This window comes from Alexandromys fortis, unplaced genomic scaffold, assembly GCF_014885135.2.
Source record: "Alexandromys fortis isolate MF-2015 unplaced genomic scaffold, M_Fortis_MF-2015_v1.1 scaffold_106, whole genome shotgun sequence".
Classification (NCBI taxonomy): Eukaryota; Metazoa; Chordata; class Mammalia; order Rodentia; family Cricetidae; genus Alexandromys; species Alexandromys fortis.
In genome coordinates, this window is record NW_026067980.1 from 5,324,096 (window position 1) to 5,332,732 (window position 8,637).

General features: G+C 49.0%; 1 protein-coding gene across 4 annotated transcripts in view; it reads right to left on the reverse strand.

The window, feature by feature from the left end:
- The window catches only part of Erc2 (ELKS/RAB6-interacting/CAST family member 2), an 875,988-nt gene extending 867,631 nt beyond the window's left edge, over positions 1-8,357 (reverse strand). For all 4 annotated transcript variants that reach the window (XM_050158253.1, XM_050158252.1, XM_050158254.1 and 1 more), the window contains exon 1: positions 8,222-8,357. The gene's annotated coding sequence lies outside the window, so the exon portion shown is untranslated. The remainder of the gene's footprint in view (positions 1-8,221) is intronic.
- Positions 8,358-8,637: the final 280 nt, after the last annotated feature.

Sequence of the window (8,637 nt, forward strand, 5' to 3'; positions counted from 1 at the left end):
GGCCATCGGCAGGTTCTGGAGCACTGTTGCGGCACCTCCAACTCTGTTCCCTAACAGTGAAGCCAGGGCAAGACCAAATCCCATCAGACAAGGTCAGCGAGGGCTCCATAAAGGGTTCCGACACAGAGGAGAAACCTCCACCCTCCCGCTGAATAATGATTCACGTCCCGTTAGTAATTCTTACATTACTCATCCTTGCTTCCTGCCTGACGCAAGGCCATCAATAGCAGCTAATGCTAACCTTCGGGAAGCTTGTGCTTTATGCTCAGAAGACTGCAGGTTGACAGAAAACCATGACTTACGGTCGCCCAATCACATTTTTATCCACATTCCTGAGGTCCGCTCTGTGCCCAGCGTCCCCACTGCCTTCAGTCACACCGACTGTCACATACCCAATCCTTGACTCCCAACTAAGCTGCCTACTCAATCTGAGTTGAACGGCCTTTTCCGATGTTATTTCTATGGTTCTTTATACTGTCCAGCTGAAGACAGAATAAACCTAGAAATCAGAGTGACACTGTTTGGAACTACAGTCCCTCTACTTATTTGTTCTGTGATCTTGGGTAAGTTCCTTAATGTCTCAGAGCTCTAATGCTGCCACCTGCAAAATAAGTTTGATAGTGTCTGCTTTGAGGAACTCAAGAAAACACGCGTCGAAGAGGGTGCTACAATGTGTAACAGGCTCTCTTGGGGGCCACCAACCAGCTCCCAAATCATGACACGGAGACTTATTATTAGTTATGAATTCTTGGCCATATCTTATGCTTGTCCTACTCGCTCTTATAACTTAGATTAACCTGTTTCTCTCCATCTGTTCTACCTCAGAGCTTTTTACCTTTCTTTCATTCTGTATGTCCTACCTCCCTGCTTGCTTGTTGTGTCTGGCTGGTTGGCGGCTGCCTGACCGGCTGGCCCCAAATACCTTTTTCTTTTTCTCCCTTGGGCGTCTTCCTCTTTTTCTCTCTCATTCTCTTCTCCCTTTCGTTCTCTCTTCTCTCTGTCCCACCAGCCTCACCTATCCCTCTGCTGCCTAACTACTGGCCGTTCAGCTTCTTATTAGACTAATCAGGTGCCTGGACACAGCAACACGTCTTTACATAGTTAAACCAATGCAACACAGCTTTACATAGCTAAAAGTAACATTCCACATCAATAACGTCCTGCAGATAAAGCAGTTCTTTTGCTTCATTCACTAAGAAGTCTAGGAGGCAGGTATGGTGGCACTCAGCACTTGGGAGACAAAGAAAGCATATCAAGAATTCAAGGCCACTGCCCTGAAGTCAGACTGATGATTATCTTAGATATCACCATAGAACCATCCAACAACAGATGGAAACAGAGGCAGAGACCCCCATTGGAGCCCTGGACTGAGCTCCCAAGGTCCAGTTGAAGAGTGGAAGGAATGAGAATATGAGCAAAGAGGTCAAGACCATGAAGGGTTCATCCACTGAAACAGTTTACCTGAGTTAATAGGAGCTCACCAACTCCAGCCAGACTGGGAAGGAACAAGCATAGGTCCCTCTGAATGTGGTTGACAGTTGTATGGCTGGGACAGACTGAGGAACCACTGGCAGTGGCACTGGGATTTATCTCTACTGAACATACTGGCTTTTGGGGATTCTATCCTCTTTGGATGGATATCTTGTTCAGCCTAGATGTAGTAGGGAGGGCCTTGGACCTTCCACAAGGCAAAGAGAGAAGGGGAGGGAGTGGGAATTTGGATTGGTATCTTTTAAAAAATAAAAGAAAAAGAAAAAACAACTAAAAAAAAAAAAGAATTCAAGGCCAGCCTTTCAAAAACAAAGCATAGTAGTGAAAGCCAGGGTGGGCCAGTGCTGCAGGAAAGGGGCCATCACAGCAGGTTCCAGCTCTGCTATTAGATTTCCTTTTGTTCTGTTCTGCTCAGCTAGAGCTTACACAGAGAACTAACATCCCGCAACTCTGCTATGTTAAAGACAAGGTCTAGCTTCATTGTTATAGATGGCACTGCCTCTCCAGGTATTATGCCTATGTTCCCAGCAGCAGGACAAAGTGTCAAAAGTCATTGGAGTGGACCAGCCAAGTGCACCCTCTTTTTTAAGCTTTCCAGGAAACCCCCACCCAATAATTTCTACTTCTATCATGATCAGAGCTCCATCTCAGGTCTTCCCTATGATGCAACAGTCTGGGAGGTTTAAATAAAAAAGCAGGGGTGGGGTGAAGACTGGACAGGCAACCAACCAGGTCTACTCTACTATTAAAGTAGATGTTTTAAGTGTTATATACAGTGCCTGGCACACAGACACTTGATAAAAGCCACACTACAGCCAGATGTCCTAACGACATGCAGCTATAATCCCAGCACTTAGGAAGCTGAAGCAACAAAACTGCCAAGTTCCAGCCTAGCCTGAGCTAAACAGTAAGGCTGTATCATGAAAAAGAAAAGGTTAGGCTATAAAAATTACTGTTACTTCAGTTATTGCTGCGTTCGTCTTACTTGCTTTCTGGCTAAGTGGAATAACTTGATTATAGCTACAAGTGCCCCTCGCATTCTGACAAAACTGTCTCGACCACATTTCTCTCACTGTGACAAAGCATGGAGAACGGGGCAACTTAGAGAAGAAAGCATTGCATTGGGGGGCTCGTGGTCCGTGACTATCACGGTGGGGAGCAAAGCAGCAGGCAGGAAGACATGGTCCCAGAGGGGTAACTGAAAAGTTGCATCTTGATCCACAGGTTGTAGGCGCAGTGAGAGCTAATGGGAAAGGTGTGGGCTTCTGAAACCTCAGCATGCCCACCTCAGAAACACACCTCCTCCAAGAAGGCCACACCTCCTAATCCACCCGCTGTGGACCAAGCATTCAGAGAGACCAGCCCATTGGTGGGGCGGGGCATTCTCATGCAAACCACCCTCAGTATCTACTGCTCTAGGTGTAGCTCCAACTCCCTCCTTGGCATTTCATCCAAGAATTCTTTTCCCACTCCCTGCTCCTAAAATAAGTCCCAAAATGCCAGCTCCCCAACCCTGGCCCACACCACTGCATTAACGATGTTGTCACAGAATACTAAAACAAAAATAGTACCCTAAAACTTAAAGTTACACAAGTTTACACACACCTGCTGTGACCATCAGACTTCCAGAGTCAAACACAGTCTACCCAAAATGAAAGTTAAATAGTGTGGGTGTGTGCACGCACGTGTGTGGTGTGTGTGAGCGTGTGTGTGTTTGTGTGTGGTATGTGTATGTATGGTATGTGTGTGGTGTGTGTGTGTGTGTGGTCTGTGTGTGGTATTCGTGTGTGTGGTATGTATATGGTGTGTATATGGTGTGCATGTGTGTGGTGTATGTATTCTGTGTGTATGGTGTGTGCATATGCATGTGTGGTGTGCATGCATGTGGTATGCGTGCATGGTATATTTGTGGTGTGCATGCATGTGGTGTGTGTGGTGTGTGTATATGGCATGCATGTGTGTGTATTATGTGTGGGGGGTATGTGTATTCTGTATATTCTGTATGTGCATTGTGGTATGTGTGTAGTGGGGGGGATGTGGTGTGTGTGGTGGTGTATGGTATGTGTGCATGTGTGTGTGGTATGCATTGTGTGTGTATAGTGTGTGTTATATTGGTGCAGGAGGTCCTTCTGTCTATGTGTTGCTTTCATTGGTTGAATAAAGAAACTACCTTGGCCTTTTGATAGGGCAGGAACTTAGGTAGGCGGGGAGGACAGAACTGAATGCTGGGAGGAAGGGCAGAGTGGCAGATGCCATAAAGCTCCTGCCTGAGACTGACGCTGGTTAGAATCTTTCCTGGTAAGCCACGACCTTGTGGAGTTATACAGATTATTAGAAATAGGTTGAATCAAGATGTGAGAGTTAGCCAATAATAGGCTAGAGATAATGGGCCAGGCAGTAATTTAATTAATACAATTTCTGTGTGATTATTTCGGGGGTTAAGCTAGCCGGGCTGCCAGGACGAAAAGCAGGCCCACGCTTCTACAACATTACATGTGTGTGTGCACATGTATGTGCGGTATGTGTGGTGTATGTGCATAGTGTATGTGTGGTGTGGGTGTATGTGTGTGTGTTGTGTGTATGTGGTATGCAGATGTGTGCAGTGTGCATGTGTGTATGGCATGCATGTGTGTGTGGTGTGCATAATTTATGTATATAGTGTGTGCAGTGTGTGTGTGTGTGTGTGTGTGTCTGAGAGAGAGAAAAAGCCCAGAGATGAGGATAAGCAGATTAAGACTGTGTTCTCCAAGCATGAAAAGAAGGGCTGGGGTGACAGGTCAGGGGGTGAGCACACACAAGAATGGGGACCAGATTTCAGATCCCCAGCACCCATGAAAAGGCTGGGAATGGCCCTGTACCTTTAACCTCAGTACACACTATGGAGAAAAATGGGGAGAGGTCTCTCAAGGAAATAATAGTGGAGGACACCCAACATTCTCCTCTGGCCTCTACACATGCACACATGGGCACACATTCAAATACTACACAGATCAACAAACACACACACACACACACCAAAAGAAAAAAATAAAAAGAAAAATATATATACAAATAAGTAATAATTGTTGCCAGGTGTGGTGGCACACGCCTTTAATCCCAGCACTCAGGAGGCAGAACAAGGCAGATATCTTGTTCGAGGTCAGAACAGTGTACAAAGTGAGTTCCAAGACAGCCAGAACTACACAGTGAGACCCTGTCTCAAAATCACAGAAGGAAAGGGAGGGAGGAGCGAGGGAGGGAGGGAGGGAGGGAGGGAGGGAGGGAGGGAGGGAGGAAGGAAGGAAGGAAGGAAGGAAGGAAGGAAGGAAGGAAGGAAGGAAGGAACTCTGCCCCATGTGGAAGTACCGATTGTAGTTTATGATCCTTCCCCCCCTACTTGAGGCAGTCTACCACTGAGGTTGGACTTCCCCGTGCGACTTCCTTTGTCCAAGAAAGGGGGTCACTGAAAGTGGCATTTGCTTACGTGGTGTGCCGAGATGCTGGGCTGCATCTGCCACAACAAGAGCAAACCACAGGTAGTTGCTACCCCTTCGACCTGGGCCCTGGAACACACATGGGACACACTAGAACTCAACCTACAGCTTATAGTCAAGATACTCACAGAAGCTAGGCCTGCGTTAGCCTGGGCTCAGGAGCGTGAAAATGAAGGACCTGTTGCTATAGAACAGGAAATTCTGTTAGGCTGCCAGAGGTGTGCGACATAACATCACCCTTTGGTATGTGTCGGTATTTCTTTCTGTTCATTTACTTCTATCCCTTTCCTTCACCTAGAAGAGAACAGACGGAAGACGCTCTGGCTGCAGCCAGTGATTTCTACCTTGGCACCAACTGCTATAAACCTGCAAGACCCATATTCTGAGCATCGGCGCTGATCTGCTTTCTGTGTGTTCCACTGTCTTATAAAATAAGGAAACTTGAAATAAACCATCAAGGAGCTGTCCAAATTATCACTAAAACTGAACTAGTAGCTGGCAAGAGGTCCCCCATGGGATGGGCAATGGTAACAGGTAGTCTGCTTTAAAAACACCAGTGGATATTCTAGGACAAGAGGTGAAACAAAGACCGCACAAATCAGCCTAACCAGAGCCACAGCCCATCCGCCAAGGAGACTCTGAGGGCAGCACTACTACCTCGTCATTGTTCACAACGACTGTCTGATAAACCCCACCAGTGAGCTTCACAGGCAGTGACACGCATGGACTTAAGAGAGAGAGAGAGGTATTTTAGAAGACTAATTTCAAGTGGAAGCTTGTCTAGTCACCAATGAACAGATATTTTCTTGCGAGGGAAAGATGAAACTCTGATGCCTTAGGTTGCAGGACACCGAATGACTGCTGGCAAAAGCATTTACTCAGCCAAGATGCACTTAAATTGGAAATCCAAGGGATCAAGAAAAATGAAACAGCATGAATTTTGTTTCATCGGTTTTTAACTCGTCATCAAGTTTAGAACTAACTGGCCAAAAATGCTCTATTAGAAACACACAATACACCAAGTTGTTAAATTTGCCTATTGGCAAAACCAAGAACCTTTAGATGAACAGACAAACAGGCAGGCCTAAGGACCATTAACATCACAGTGGGCTCTTCACAGGGTGGACTCTGCATACTGGGGTCTCGGCTTCACAATGGACTTGTGGAGACCACACAGTCAAAATCTGAATTCAAGGCCATGGCAAGGTCACACGGGCTCTGTGAGAGGCAATATACCTACTTCCTTTTAGTCTCTACCATGATGCTTTAAGGGGAACAGCAGCGCCTACCTCATATGGGCTCTGCTATGTTTAGAACAAGATAGAGTATGTGCACAGACCACAGCACAGCAGCAATGGTAACAGTACCTCTCGACATGCCTGGCATCTGTTGTCCTAACCAGTATGTTCCAGTGCACGGCTTGCTCAATGCTAACATCCAGGTCCAGTTCCCATAAGGTGACGTCTCTCTGGGTGTAACTCCCAGATTTTCCAGTGAATTTGGGGAGTGAGGTGATAGATCAGCCTTTGACCAGTACAAAGTTAAGAAGACCTGGTCCTTCATCCCTGATTTATCCATCCAAGTCTCACAAGCCATACCTTCTTCCCCCAGGAATGTCAAAGGCTTTTATTAGAGTTCAGAAGCAAACCAACAAGATGCCTCGCATGACAAGGTAAAGTCCCTTACCTCACTGCCACCTTTATCCTGACTGACACCCCACCAAGGAGAACCAGGCAGCCCTCACCGCTAACACTAACTTAACATGGGTTGAGTTAGACCATCAAATCTTTAAAAAAAAAAAATCCTTTCTATTTATGAGCCTAGCAAATCTGATCTAAGGAGCAAACTACATACCCAGAAACGGTGTGGGTTCAAAAGGACAAGGGTAGAGTGACCATAGGAAACAGTGCCACACCCTTCTCTCAGATAGCTCAACAGTAAATCCACCTCTTATAAAGAAGACCGGAATTCTGGGGGAAAGACAGACCCTTCCAACCATTCCAGCCAGTCCAGCATCCCCTGTCCGCTTCCTTCTTTACACAGACTCATTTCATGTTCAAGCCTCAGCACCCCAGCTACTACAACTAGAGGCAGACAGGGAAGTCAGGAGACGACAGGTCGAACATACTTGCTTCTAAGCCCATTTTCGAGGAGTTTGCTTCCTGCGGCTCTGCTTCCAGCAGCTGGAGCTCCTACCTGGTGAAAACCAATGGTTAAGTAAAACCACTGATTTAAAGAGCCAACCAGGAAACTAACCATGACCAGGGGGAGCAGCCCTCCTCTCCCGAGCATTGATTGGTTCTTGGGGTTCCACCGGTCCCATTCTACACACATAAGTGGCAGGTGTGGCTGTCAGTCACGGAGAGAGCTGACAATTCACCGCTCTGGGAGTAAATTGTCTTTCATCCAGCAAAGGCAGGTAGCCGCCTAAAATCGATCTTCCCCTAACAGAGCGGACCCTCCCTCTGGCGACGAGGAAAAAGACCCCTAACTACAAAATAAATTATGGAGGGCCGAAGAGAGGAGACTCTACGGTTACTATTTTATTATCACACAGCAAAGGAGTCCGTATTCCTCACTGTCCTAAAAATGATCTTTCAAAGGTTCGGACAGTAATAAAAATAATTTTTAAGGGTACCCTTGTAAGTACCCCTTGTAAAATTAGGAGATGGGGAACGAGAGAGTAGGAATGTTGTTTAATTTCACATCGTATTCTTTCTCATTGACCACCTCCTACCCCTCCCCAGTAAATCATCTTCATTTTCCCAGGCATGGGTTTTTCATTTTTAACCTGCATCCCCATAATTCTCCCGGAGCCCACCCAGACAGCCTGGCTCACAACCCCCGAGGCTGGGGTTTCTCTGCTCACCACTTTATTCCGCCTGGGGTTTCACGAGACCCCCGCCCTTGCGAGCACCCCACCCCTCCAGGCAAAGACGGCAGCCAGGCACGGGGGGTGGGGGGGGGGTCTTCAGGGAAAAAAAGGCGAGGACAGTGAGGATGGCTACGAGAGAGAGACTGCAGGAGGTGGCCCGGACCGCCCGGGCGAGCGCCAGAGCAACTATGCACTTGTTCCAATCCGGGGGTTTAGACACCGAGGCAAATCCGCCCTTAGGCCGCCCCATCCCTTCCCCCGCCCGAGAGAAACCCGAGGAGGCGGCTGCGTCTCCCCTCGGCTCCCCCGAAAACGCATTGCAGCTGCCCACGAGCGGCGGGGACCCGCACGAGGGAGCCGGGCCCCGGCGTCGGCGTCTCACCTTAGCGATGCTCGCCCCGGCGCGGTCCCACATGGATTTTTACAACCTCGCGTGGCCGCGGCTCCGGGCTGCCGAGAGGAGCCGGAGCGACCAGGAGCGCGAGACAGCGGAGCGCGGGCAGCGCGGGCAGCGCGGGGAGGCGGCGGGGAGCGCGGCCAGCGCCGAGCGCTGGGGCCGGGCCGGGCGGGGCCGAGGGGGCGGCGCCCGCCGCAGTCCCGACACGCGCGCTCGCGGCCGCTCGCCCAGGCCCTGACTCACATTCCCAGCATTCCCGAGGAGTCTAGAGGGGCCGCGGCTGGGACCTGGGCACCTCCGCGGGGGGCAGCAGAGAGTCGGGTGCGCGCCCGCTCCGCAGCGCCTCCTGGCAGCCTCGGGCCCAAAGCACCGGACCCCCCCTCTCCCCAATCCTACCCCAG